The sequence below is a fragment of the Triticum aestivum genome, chromosome 2D, assembly GCF_018294505.1.
Source record: "Triticum aestivum cultivar Chinese Spring chromosome 2D, IWGSC CS RefSeq v2.1, whole genome shotgun sequence".
Taxonomy (NCBI): domain Eukaryota; kingdom Viridiplantae; phylum Streptophyta; class Magnoliopsida; order Poales; family Poaceae; genus Triticum; species Triticum aestivum.
In genome coordinates, this window is record NC_057799.1 from 175,037,966 (window position 1) to 175,050,510 (window position 12,545).

Here is a 12,545-nt window from a genome sequence, read left to right on the forward strand (position 1 = left end):
GGTAGGTCACTCAGATTTACCATCCCATATAGCAAGGCGGATAATAAGAGTAAGTCGCTATGGTGATCAATCCATCCCGCACCCAAACCATTACCATGTATATGGTTTAGCGAATCTCGCATTCTAACGCTCGGACATCCTCACAATCATTGCAGAATTTCTCTTGTCGACGAACTGGGTTTGGATAAATCCATTGATTCTGCAAGCCAAAGAAACATCTATCGTTCCTTCACAACTCTCGGGTTTAGCGTAACTCCTATAAGATCGTCAGTTACTAAAATCATAACTTCTTCCAGGGTTTTTCCTTCAGCAAGATTGTGCTTGCTTCTTGGCAGGTCCTGGGGCCTGTGGGTTATGGCCCATCTCATCACTTGTAGTCCTTGAACTTATCATCGAGCAAATTCCAACTTCCAACTTCCTAGTATTCTTAAATCCATCCGATTGTACTGTCTTCCTTCCTTCTATTGGCACCAAACTAGGACATGATTACTCAGACTCATCATGGAATTTCCATTGATCCATATTTCCAACATCATACCTCCTTTATATCCAATAGTAATTCATCTCTTCATCCTCGTGGGATATCCCACATACCGTGATAAAAACTTACACTTATTCTGTTCGAAGTCCACTTCGTGGAATATCCTTATCTTTCCAAGTGTCAAATCTCCTCACAGGGTACTACCACCCTTAAAATGCACAAATTCATCCATAGACCATATTTCTCATATCCTCGAAAATGGCCAAAATCTTTCTTCATAGAGTAACAACTCATAAAATCCAAATCAATACCAATGATGCTAACTTTATTGATTCTCAAATTATTACAATCTCCTGCATTGCAGTACATGCCTCAACCCAACACCTCACTAATAAACAAAAAATGTCCACACTACTAATATATTTCTCGTTGCAACTCAACTATTTATCACAAGTCTCCTTCTCCTTGGGGCATTCTCTAGCAACGTGCCCTGCTTCATCACAACGGAAACATATTACTTCTGACAAATCTCGAGGTTTCCTTGTGATTATATAGCCTCCTGGGGTCCTCATCTTCCCTTTTGGGCAATCATTGAAGTAGTGTCCTGAATTTTTGCACCTAAAACATGTGATATGACTCAGGTCTTTCTTTGTAGAAAGTGGGTTGTTCCTGGGATCCAATCTACTTCTCTTCCTGGACTTTTCCGTTCCAATCAGGGCTTCTATTTCCTGTGGGTCATACTCTACTTCCTCTATCGGGAATTCTACTAGATCCCCATTCATACAGTTCTGGGAGATGTATCCTTGTTCTCCACATGAATAGCATGACTTGGTGCAGGGTTTAATTGGTTCTTCTTTGAGTGTGTCCTCCACGTCTTCCTTCGTCGCAGGTTCTTGTAAACTTTCCATAAGGGCTCCTTTCATTGCTTCTTTCTTCTGCTGGATGGTTCTTTGTACCATGGGGTAAATGTGACACTGAGCAGGGTAGTGGGTAGTCCCTTCACACAAGAAACAAGTGATCTGCCTAGTTGGGCATTCTTCAGTTGGGTGACTTCCTTCACAATTAGGGCATTCATCATTGTGTTCTTTATGGGTGTGTCCGATTTCTCCACAAATCTTACATGCACAAGGCTTCTTCTCTTTAGGTTCACATGGCTCTCGGATAAGATGAGACCTTAGTAGAACGGTCTTGAATTCATCCCAAGCATTGGTTCCATTCCATCCTTGTATGGCTTGATATATCTCTCGCCATTTTGCAGCACCTTGTGGGATCTTTCGTAGGGTGTATGGAACCATATACTCTTCTTTAATACCGTGCTCCTTCATGCGATCTTCCATGTTCCGTATCCAGTGTGCTACCTCCGGTTGTGTCATGAATCTCGGAAATACTCGTCCATCTCCATTCGTCATCTTTTGGGATCCAAGGGTTTTGGGTGAGATAAGAGAGATAGAGAGGGGTGCACACAGTACAAGCAATAGTTTTGAAAAGACAGATTTTTAATGTGGCTGTCGGAAAAACATCAAACAAATGACAGCTCACAAATGTCGCATCAAACGTAGGTGTATAATAGGGGTTTGGTCTTCTAAAGGTCAATAAATCTTCAAAGTCATCAAACTCTTCAAGCCTTGTTCATGTCTCCAAGGGCTTCTTCCGATCGTGCTTGTCCTTCTCAAGTTCTTTTGCCAGATCCTCTCTGTTGACGCAAAGTCTCTCGTGGCGTCCTTTAATAATTGCGTTCCAAACTTATTTATTCAACATCCTTGGCATGAATCATGGTCCTACTGTCCTTCAGTTCCTGACGTATCTCCGGTATCTCGTGATTTTGCTTCTCCAGCTAGGCTACTTCAGCTTCTGGTCCTGAGTTCTTCACAAAATGCTTCCTTATCTAATACGGCTTCTTGTAGGTCCATCTTAACGTCTTGATGTAACACTCCAGATCCGGGTGATACACCGGCTAAGGTTAAAACTTCATCTTGCTGATAGGTGCTCCATCAGCCTTCTACCATCCAATCCTTCCATGCATATGCATGCTTAACTCAGCATGGTGACAATAGCATAAGCGGGCAATAACATCATGGATAGCCGTGTTTCTGCTCTTGTCATTTCCATGAGCTATCTCTCCATAGTGGATATCTCCTGCCTTAGGGTTTTCCTTGACAGAACTTTGAATTTTTTTAACTCTCCATGCTCCGATCTTTCTCCGATACACCCTGATCTCGGGTATTGACAACTTCCATAATCTGCCAAGTTCCATAAGGGTAGCCTTCCTAGGTCATAAAAATCTGGGAATTCTTCAGGGCCTTCAAATTCTCCTAGTCTCCGGAGTCTTCAACTGTTGTAGTTTCCTTTATTCAGATGCACGGTAAAAATCTCCTTCATTCCGTAGTGGTCGTGGTTGTCCGATATCTTGTACTTCTTGGAGTGGTCGCATCAGCTGAATCTTCGTGTGGTCAAAAGGGGAAAAGGGATATGGTCTCACTAAAAGGGAATGCTTGAATAAGCTCAGAAGAGAAGAGAGGTAAAAGATCTTTTTGAAAAAGAAAGTTTTAGAGAAAATCCTTCCTATGGGCTTGCCAGTTTCTAGGGTCACGTCCTACAGTCAACATGTGCTCTGATACCATCTTGTAGCGACCTGACCTCAGACGGTCAAGTCTCTGTGCTTAAGTGTCATCCCTGGATCGGTATGCTGACACACACAGTACTCGAGGATTTATAACAGAGGTAAATCACATGTATAAAATAACGTAAATACTATTACCTCAATCCAAATAGCGGAAGTAACAACAAGGTTGTGGATTCCCATCAACACCAACGGCAAAGTTGAGTGTAGAAATCGTAACCCTAATGTATCACTTACTCGTCGTAAGATTCCTGCAACATGAGACGTTGCAGCCACAAAGGATCAGTACATTGAATGTACTGGCAAATTCACACCATAGGATAATGATGAATAATAACTATCACTACATGCATATATGGCTGGTGGAAAAGCTCTATGGTTATAAGGTTTTTGTGAAAAGCCAATTTTTTCCTACTGCAAAGGAATATATTTTAATTAACTACAAAGTTTGTTGAAAACATTGAGAAGGTAAACCCCCTCTCAATCCCAATTAAAAGTAATCATTAACCCAATCAAGTTTATAATAAGAGTGATGAGATCAACATGATAATCCAAGAACCAGATACTCAAGATGTCCATAACCGGGGACACGGCTAACCATGATTAGTTTGTACACTCTGCAGAGGTTTGTGCACTTTTCCCCACCAGAATCGATCTCCTCCGTTTGAATTCTTGCACTACATGATGTTTGAGAAACGGATGACCGAGACATAGTCTTTCAGAAGCGTTAGCACCTTACGATGGGTAGACCGTACCACCTACATCCCCTACATCTGCTAGTCTACCAATGTAAGAGTTCACACGAGTTAATCAACTATGCTAGAGCCCATAATAGCTTGTGGCTGCACACGGAAGTTTCTACTATGAATAGTCTCATGATCCCTTTGAGCCTGGGAGGCGGTCCATAGGAGAATCACACGGTACCCCGGGATTTCCAAAAAATATAGGCAATCACTGGGTAACCCAGGTGCCTCAATCCACCCAGATGTGTCTTAAAGTTGCCACCTTAAGTTCAACCATTAATTAACAACCTCACATCTGTCATGGAATACTCTCAAACCCCAATCCACGTCTACGAGCATAGCATTGCAATATAAGCATAACGTAATAGTAACTCCCAAGGTTTGAATGCAGGGCAATAGGTTCCTACCTCACCAACTACTTCCCAATACCCACATGTTATCAATTCCTAACCATGCAATGTTTGAGGGTGAAACTAATGCATAAAAACTGGGTATGAAAGGGATATGATCAAAGTGTGAACTTGCATGTACTGTTGATGAAGATGATTCGCACTCAAAAATCTTGATAGTTCTACTCGTCACACTCCGGTCAATCTATCGTAAGCAAACAATAGTAACCACACATAAGCAATCACGCAAAAGATCAGAAAGATCGAACAAAACAATTCAGAAAGCTTCAAAACCAAGAAAATACCTCTTGCAACATAAAACAATTTCTAACAGTACCAAAATTTTATGAATTTGGCCTTATCAGAAAGTTTAGGTCAAGAGCTTCGAAAAGCAAAAAGAATCAACTAAAATGGAGTTATAAAACTCAAGTTATGATCAAACGAAGTTTGAATGCAAATCTGTTTGAATTCAAATTTTAATACTTTCAAAAACATGTTTAAGTTGTTTTACTGGATAAAGTAGTTTATAACGAAGAAGTGGGCGTTGGTTTCGTTGAATTTGGATAAGCAGGTAAAAAGATGTGGTCGTTTGAAACAGAAGGACTAATCTGTAAAAGAAATACTACAAATAGGTCCCTGGACAGAAAATAAAAAAATAAAAAGAAAAAACCTAAAGAACGAATGTTCACTACGGGAAGCTAAAGAACGAAAACCATTCGCTCCAGAACCTAAAACAGCAAACGTTCACTAATTAAATTAACCTAGAAAATAAACCTATCTAATAAGTAAAAACCAACCTAATAAATAAAACCGGCCGGTTAACGGTTTTACACCGGTTCAAGGAAATAAACCGGCGGCGGCGGTTTTGGATCGGCGGAGCGGCGGCTCCGGCGAGGGCGGTGTGCTCTGGCGCGGCGGGCAGCGGTGAGCGGCGGCTACGGCGGCGCGGGCGGCGGGGTGGTGCGGCAGCAGCGGCGGCTTGCGGCGGCGGCAGCGGCAACCGACGGCGGTGGCGGCGGATCGGGCGTGGGGTGGCGGTGCGAGGGGAGGAGCAGAGGCGGCGACGGCAGGGAGCGGGCTATATAAAGGGAAGGGTCGGGAGGCTTGCGGGAGGGGCAAGGCGAGGCGGTGGAGGAGTCTGCGACGGCTACGGCGTCCAAGGGGGCGCGGCGGCGTGTGGCGGACGGAGTCCCGCCCGGGAGGTCGGGGGCGCGCGGCATCGGGCTGGGCCGGCCCAGTTCGGCGGAAAGGTTTTTTTTAATAAACATTTTTCCAGCAAAACAAAAATAAAAGGAAAATAAATAAAAAAATTTACATAGGCATATAATATATCAAAATTTTCAGAAAAAGATTTTCTACAACATGAACACTTTTGTTGCACCAAATAAAATCTACAAAAATTCGAATAAAGCAAAGAGTGCTACTGTTGCAATAAAACCCCATAAAAATCATTTTAAAAATACCAAAATGATTTCAAATTTATTTATCTCCAATTTTCTTATGTAGGGAATCATGTTACCCTATTTTCCATATATTTTTATTTTGGAGAAAAATAATTTTAATAAAACTCAAATAACTCCAAATTGAAAATAATTTCAAAAGGACTTTAAATTTTGATCCTTTTAAACTTCCAACTCATATTTCATATGTTTTGAAGAAGTCATTTTATCTTCTCTCATGAAAATCATTGAGTTGCTTAAAGTTTCTGAATTTGAAATATTTTCAAATGAAATTCAAATATTTCAACACCCCTTTTCATTTAAATAAATGGAAGAAGTCATGTCATCTTCTCTCCAGGGTTTTGTGATAAAAAGAATTTGAATTCATGGAGATCATAAAAGCAAAAATGAAAGTTTGGGAAAGTCCTTTTATTCCCTCTCATTTAACTTTCAAAAGGTTTCGAATTTCACTCAATTTCACACAATCAATCAAATCTATCTATTTATCATAATATTCCAAAATTTAGAATTTTGGGATGTTACACTACGCCGCCGCCGCCATCTCTAAATGCAGAGCAGCTGTTTTTTTTCACGGATATCCGCAGAGCGGCTGTTTACACGGTATCTCACCGTAACTCAATTATATGGACAGGGTAGTACATCACATACGGTTATGTAACGGCAACCGTGTCTAACCTACGTTGTCTTCTCACGCGGTTTGGTGCGGAAATCGTGTGTGACATTGTAATACCTAACACAAACGACATGTACAAAAAGTGTGTCGTATACAACATATATATAGTGCCATTAGTAGTTCCCGACCGTTAGCTTATCTCCACAGATTCCCCATTTCCCCCAAATTCCTACATAGCCTCCAAATGCCCTCGCGTGGCGCTGACATTGGGGGAATGCGGACGAGTGGTGCTGATGGTTTCGGTGCGGCTGCTCCTGCTCGTATCGCCGCCACGACGGCGGTCGCCGCCGAGCACTTGCCTAAGGTCATCAGAAGGCAGGTGTACGACGGATCCAAATCGTCCTGTCAGGCTCCAATCTATCCCGATCTTTTTTAGCATGTTCAAAGTATAGCTCCTTGCTGAATCCGTCCTGAATGACCCCCCCCCCAGGAAAGCGATCTGCTGCCGGATCCGGAGCTTGACTCCAGACTCCCGCAACACGAGTTCGACTCCGAGTTTTGCGCCACCGAGAAGTACCAAAAGCTGAGTTGTGTGCACGGGCACACTCCCGCTCGACGTGTATGCACGGAGGGATTCGACATTGGCAGGCGGTTTCTCAGTTGCCCCTTAGAGGTTAGTGCTAATTAAGTTCATCATTTTACTTCAGTTAATGCCACCGCTCATCCAGAATACTATTTAACATTGGCAGGGGTATGAGGCTTGTGCCTTTGTTAACTGGCTGGATGAAGAATGGCATGGCAGGGCTCGGAGTGTTATCACCAAGCTCGCAGAAGATAACGTAAAGCTGAAGAAGAAACTGGCTGATCTGGAATGCACAATCAGTACGATGATGCAAGAAAGAATCAATCACATGCAACAGATGAAAGCAAGAGACAAGAAGGAACTAGCACGTGTAGTTGTGGTTGTCGCATTAGCAATGTTCTATGCGCTGTTTGCAATGATGATTAGGGGTTTTGTTTGACAGTATTGCTAAAGCACATCTAGATGTGCTCTAAGTAATGCACATCTAGGTCCTATGCCATTGATATTACGTGAAAATACGTGCAGATATTTTTCTTTGTCTTTTTTCTTTTCCTTTCTAGTTTGATTATTACTGGCTTTATCAATAAGAAGAGCTCAATGTATTGCTTGCCAACTGTCCTACTCTGTTCGTACCGGTGCATAATCCCAAAACTCGTTCCTTGTTTTTGTCCTGAAAAAGGAAACCAGCCAAATAGCCAATAGGATTCCTGCGCAACCCCGGGAATTTGGAGCGACTGGGTACAAATAATTGCAGTTGATTGTATCAGCGGTTAGATAATACGCCAACCCCCGCTTCAATCCCCGCTTCACTTGGCAGTTCCTCCTCTCTGCATACCCCGCTTAAGTGTCCACCATCTTCATTGTCCGCGGCAGGCCACGCTACACACTGGCACACACTCTGCAGCCATGTCGAGCGACAGCGAGGACGATAGTTCGGCCAGCAATCTGGCGCCCGATGATAGGTCAACATCGGAATCATCCCGCTCGTCTTCCATGAGTCCGGCGTCGAGCCCAGACCTCGATTATATCAGGTTCATGGAAGGGACACCGCCTCCGGAGTCGTCAGACGACAACCAGACGGACGAGGAGCCATCGGAGGATGAAGAAGAGGACGACGATGATGATGAGGAGGAATGGTCGAACGAGGAGGACGACGACAGCAGCAACGATGATGACGATGGCGGCGGCGATGAAAAGCCAATGATCAGCGGCAAGAAGCATCCTCGCCAAGACGATGTCGCAGGGTCATCCAACAAGAGCAACAAGAAGAAGAAGGACTAAATTAAGCAGACTCTATATATCTCTGTTTATCCTGTCAATCTCATCGCAGACGGTTAGTAATATGTATTCGACAGAGATCTTCTACATTATCGCCAATAGGTTGGTTTGTTGAACTGTGTGCCCTGACGAGCACACAATTCACAAAAAAGACCATATGGGCTATCTATAATGATCGCACACAATTCTGATTACCGACCTGTTTGCCGGGTATCACACACATCTTGTTACGCCGAATCATTTGTGTTCACCTCACTCATCGCAAACGGTTCATCGGAGTGAACTATATGCCGTATATCACACACACCTTGATCTGGCTGCCCGTTTCTGTTGTTCTGTCTCATCGCAAATAGTTCGTACAGATCAACTGTATGCCCCTCATCGCACACGCAACTAAAATCTGAACCGTGTTTGATGTATCATTCATCGCAAACGTTTTGCATCTTTTTTGACGGTTTTTTTACATCATCATTTGCGATTAATGCATCGCACACAGTTTCGTCAAAGGGTCTCTGTAGTGTCGCGTTAGCAGCATCCTGCAGTAGTGGTAGGCCTCGTGATTTGACGGCTTATTAGTCATTATTACTGCCTATACTCTTTGCCCATATATAATAACCGCGTGGTAGTACAGTAGTGGGCTATACTTTTAATAACCATGCTCGAAGAGAAGAGGTGCACGCACCCACACACGTAGTGTACTAGTAGCACTCCTTGCCTCTTTTGTGTCTTCCCCAACCACACACGTGACACGGTGGAGCTCATTTATGTAAGATGACGCAGCCCACGTGATAATTTGACGCGTCTAGTAGTAGTTACTCACTTATAAATAATGGAGGGTCGGGAACCACACATGAACAGTGCCGCGTCATTTATAAATAAAGTTTGTTTTCTTCAGTGGCACGTACGCAATATAACAATACAAAAAAGTACAGTTCCGTGATGATATGTGTTTGTCACAGTAGGTCACGTTTTCTGTCATGCATGTACATCCATGATGATTTTATGACAGAATCAAGATAGTCATACATGTGTTGTCGTAGAAGTGTTCCATGATATTACCAAAATTATCATCACGGAAGTGTCCTCGCGTGTCATAGAAGTGCTTTCGTCAAGGGTGACCGACATGTGGCATCCACCGTAACGGGTCGTTGTTAAACTATCAGGTCCAGTTTTGGATTCGATAACCCGTTAATAGCCCAGACCAATGAGGATTTTCCACGTGTAAAATTGTCATTGGCCGGAGGAAACACGTGTTGGCTCACCGTTGGGACAGATGTCATCCATTCATTGGACAGGAGGCGCTTATGATAGGTAGACACGTGGCACGGCCCAACAAAGGACCATTCCGGTGAAAAGGCCGGCCCGTTTGACTTGGTCAAAAGGTAACGGGCCAGCCCACGGAAAGCCTGTTAACGGCCTTTTCGTATATAGCCCATTTACGGCCCGCTAACTCGCGGCCCATTTTGGCCTATCGGAATTAAGCCCAATAGCTTCATCTGGGCCTCCAATATGATCCCAGCCCATTGTAACTTCCGCCCATGTATGGCCCATGATGTCTTTCGGCCCATACGAGGCCATTTGTAACTCTTGGCCCATTAATGGCCCGTGGTGAATCTAGCCCGCAATGAACAGTGTATCGCTTTATACCCATTAACGCCCTATTATTCCATAGGGTCGTTTCCAACCATTGTTATCTTTCGGCCTTCTCAGGGCCCATTTATTCTTGGGCTTATTTAAAGCATTCCGTTACTTACGGCCCGTTACTGGCCTTTTTTGCTTCTGGGCCAAACTCAGCCCCTGGTTACAATCGGCCCGTTTGCGGCCCGTTAATCTGTTGGGCCGTTTTCATAGTGTCATCAAATACGGCCGATTAACAACGGCCCGTTATGGTCGGCCCATGAACGGACGATTCCAAATCTGGCCCGTTTACGACCCATAATGCGGTCTGTTATTAGCCCATGTTTGGCCGATCGATAATATGGCCCGTAGAAGGCCCATTGATGCTACGGCCCGTAGAAGGCCCATTGTTTCTACGGACCTTAGAAGGCCCATTGTTTCTATGGCCCGTAGGAGGCCCATGGTAACTACAGTAAATATGTTGCCCATGGTTATTGTGGCCTATTTTAAAAAAATAGGTTATTGCAGCCACTCGCAAACCGCGGAAAAAGAACTGCACTGACTACAAGCAAACAAATAAACAAGACAATAAGGAAATAAATAAGCAAGCAACTTACGCTTATCACGGCTATTACACATATTACATCCACTAGTCATCAAAGTTCGCCACCAGTGCAAATATAGGGAACAAAGCTGCATATCATATACACTGGTTGTCAAAGTTGGCGACCAGTGCAAATAAACGCCGCAACAAAACAAGTCGAGAACTGAAACCGCTTCAGAAGGGCTCAAGAAACAATATCGTGGGTACCCATAATGCTGGCAAGATGCTTATAAAGCTTATTAACTTTCTCTTGTTTGGCGCTTAAATCCTTCAGCGCTTGCTGTTGCACCAGAAAGTATGCATCTGAATTCTACAGGGACTTCCTCAATCCTTCAGCTTCTTGTCATAGCACATCTGATCGATGTCTTTCAACTTGAAGTTGAGACTCAAGAAGACGAACTGATTCAGGCAGCGAGTTCGAAGAGCTTGTGCCAGCAGTAGTGGCAAGTAACTCGAATACTACATCAACACAGGACTTTTGGATTCTCTCACTGTCATCAAGATAGTTTTTATCAGCTTTCTTGGAGACCAACAGGGATGTCTCACTATCTTGAACCTTATCTACATTACTTCCTTTACCATTGCATAACGGGGTACTGTTCTCCAATATTTTGTCCGCATTCGAAAATAGAAACAAGCAGACACATCACAGGTTTACCATGTTGTATATGAAACTCATTTTGGTAAATCAGTTCAGTAGTAAAGTGGACACGATAATAGCATGAAACAAACATATATCTATGTACCATGGTCACTTTATGATCTATATCATTCTAGTTTTTGTTGCCAAATCAAGATAGAGACACAGTTCAAATAATATTTGTTCAAGACAAAGCAGAATAGACAGAATATAAGTGTGGGAAACTATAGAGCAATAACAACACTTGTAATGTGCATGACATGAGAACATAACTGTTTATTCAATTGAAACTTAAATCAACACCGAGCAAGTTACAACAGCAAACCAGTTAAAGAAACAGGTTTAAAACAGACCCGTTGCACCATTGGAGTTTCAATTACATCCTTCAAATTTGAAAATAGTTGGTATGAGTAAATACAGTGATGCAAGAGCAAAGGAGTATGAACCATAGCTACAGAACCTGACCTGAGATCAATTCTTCTTCTCCTTTAAGCGTTGAGTTGGGATTCAAAGTGGTGGTCCTCGTGCTTTGGGCACTGCAGTTCCCTTACTAAATGCTCGTGTTTGGGTGCTCTATGGTGGAGACGGTGCTGTGTCAACTGGAACTGGGTTACTATCTGCTGGGGTTGGGGTTAGAAGGGGTGTAGCTGGTTCTCTGTCCAACTGGGTAGGGGTACAATCTGCAAGATTGTGGGTTATGTGTGGTGGGGCTGGTCCTTGGGCAAGTACAACTGTGGTTCTATCTTCATCAACTGATAGCACTATCTTTCCTGAAGACCGTGTTGTTACTCCCTTAGATACTGCCATCACCCTCTCCAATTCAAATGGCTGATAAACAAGAAAATTAATTGAATGTATAGACATTGTATGATATACAGGTGCAATGGATAGTGGGGAATAAAAGAGGGCCTGAAATAATTCACATTTATGTTGTCTAACCAAATAGGATAGCATGACACAATTCCACATATATGATGGCTAACTAAATAGGATAGCATGACACAATTTCACATTATGATGGCTAACTAAAAAAGATGGAAAGACATAGTTCAAAATATGATGACTATGTAAACAGGATGAACGATATAACTATATAATGTGTTTATTAAATAGGTTGGCATGCCATAATTCACATACATGCCACCTATGGAAACATGATAGCATGATATAATTCACGGATAGAATGACATAATTCAAAATATGATGACTGTAAACACTAAACAGGATGAGATGATATAACTATATGATGTCTTTATTAAATGGGTTGCCATACCATAATTCAGATAGATGCCGTGTATGTAAACATGATGGCATGATATAATTCAAATATATGATTTATATAGTAAGCAAGTAAGTAGATGGCAATCCATATATGATGTAAAAACTAAGCAATGCAAGACTACATGCATGACATGGGTAATATAACCCGGCCAAGTTTGAGCATAGACCTCAAGGGGAAATAGGACTGGTCATCAATCTCTGAATCCTCCTCTGAGGAGCTCTGTGTAACCAGCAAG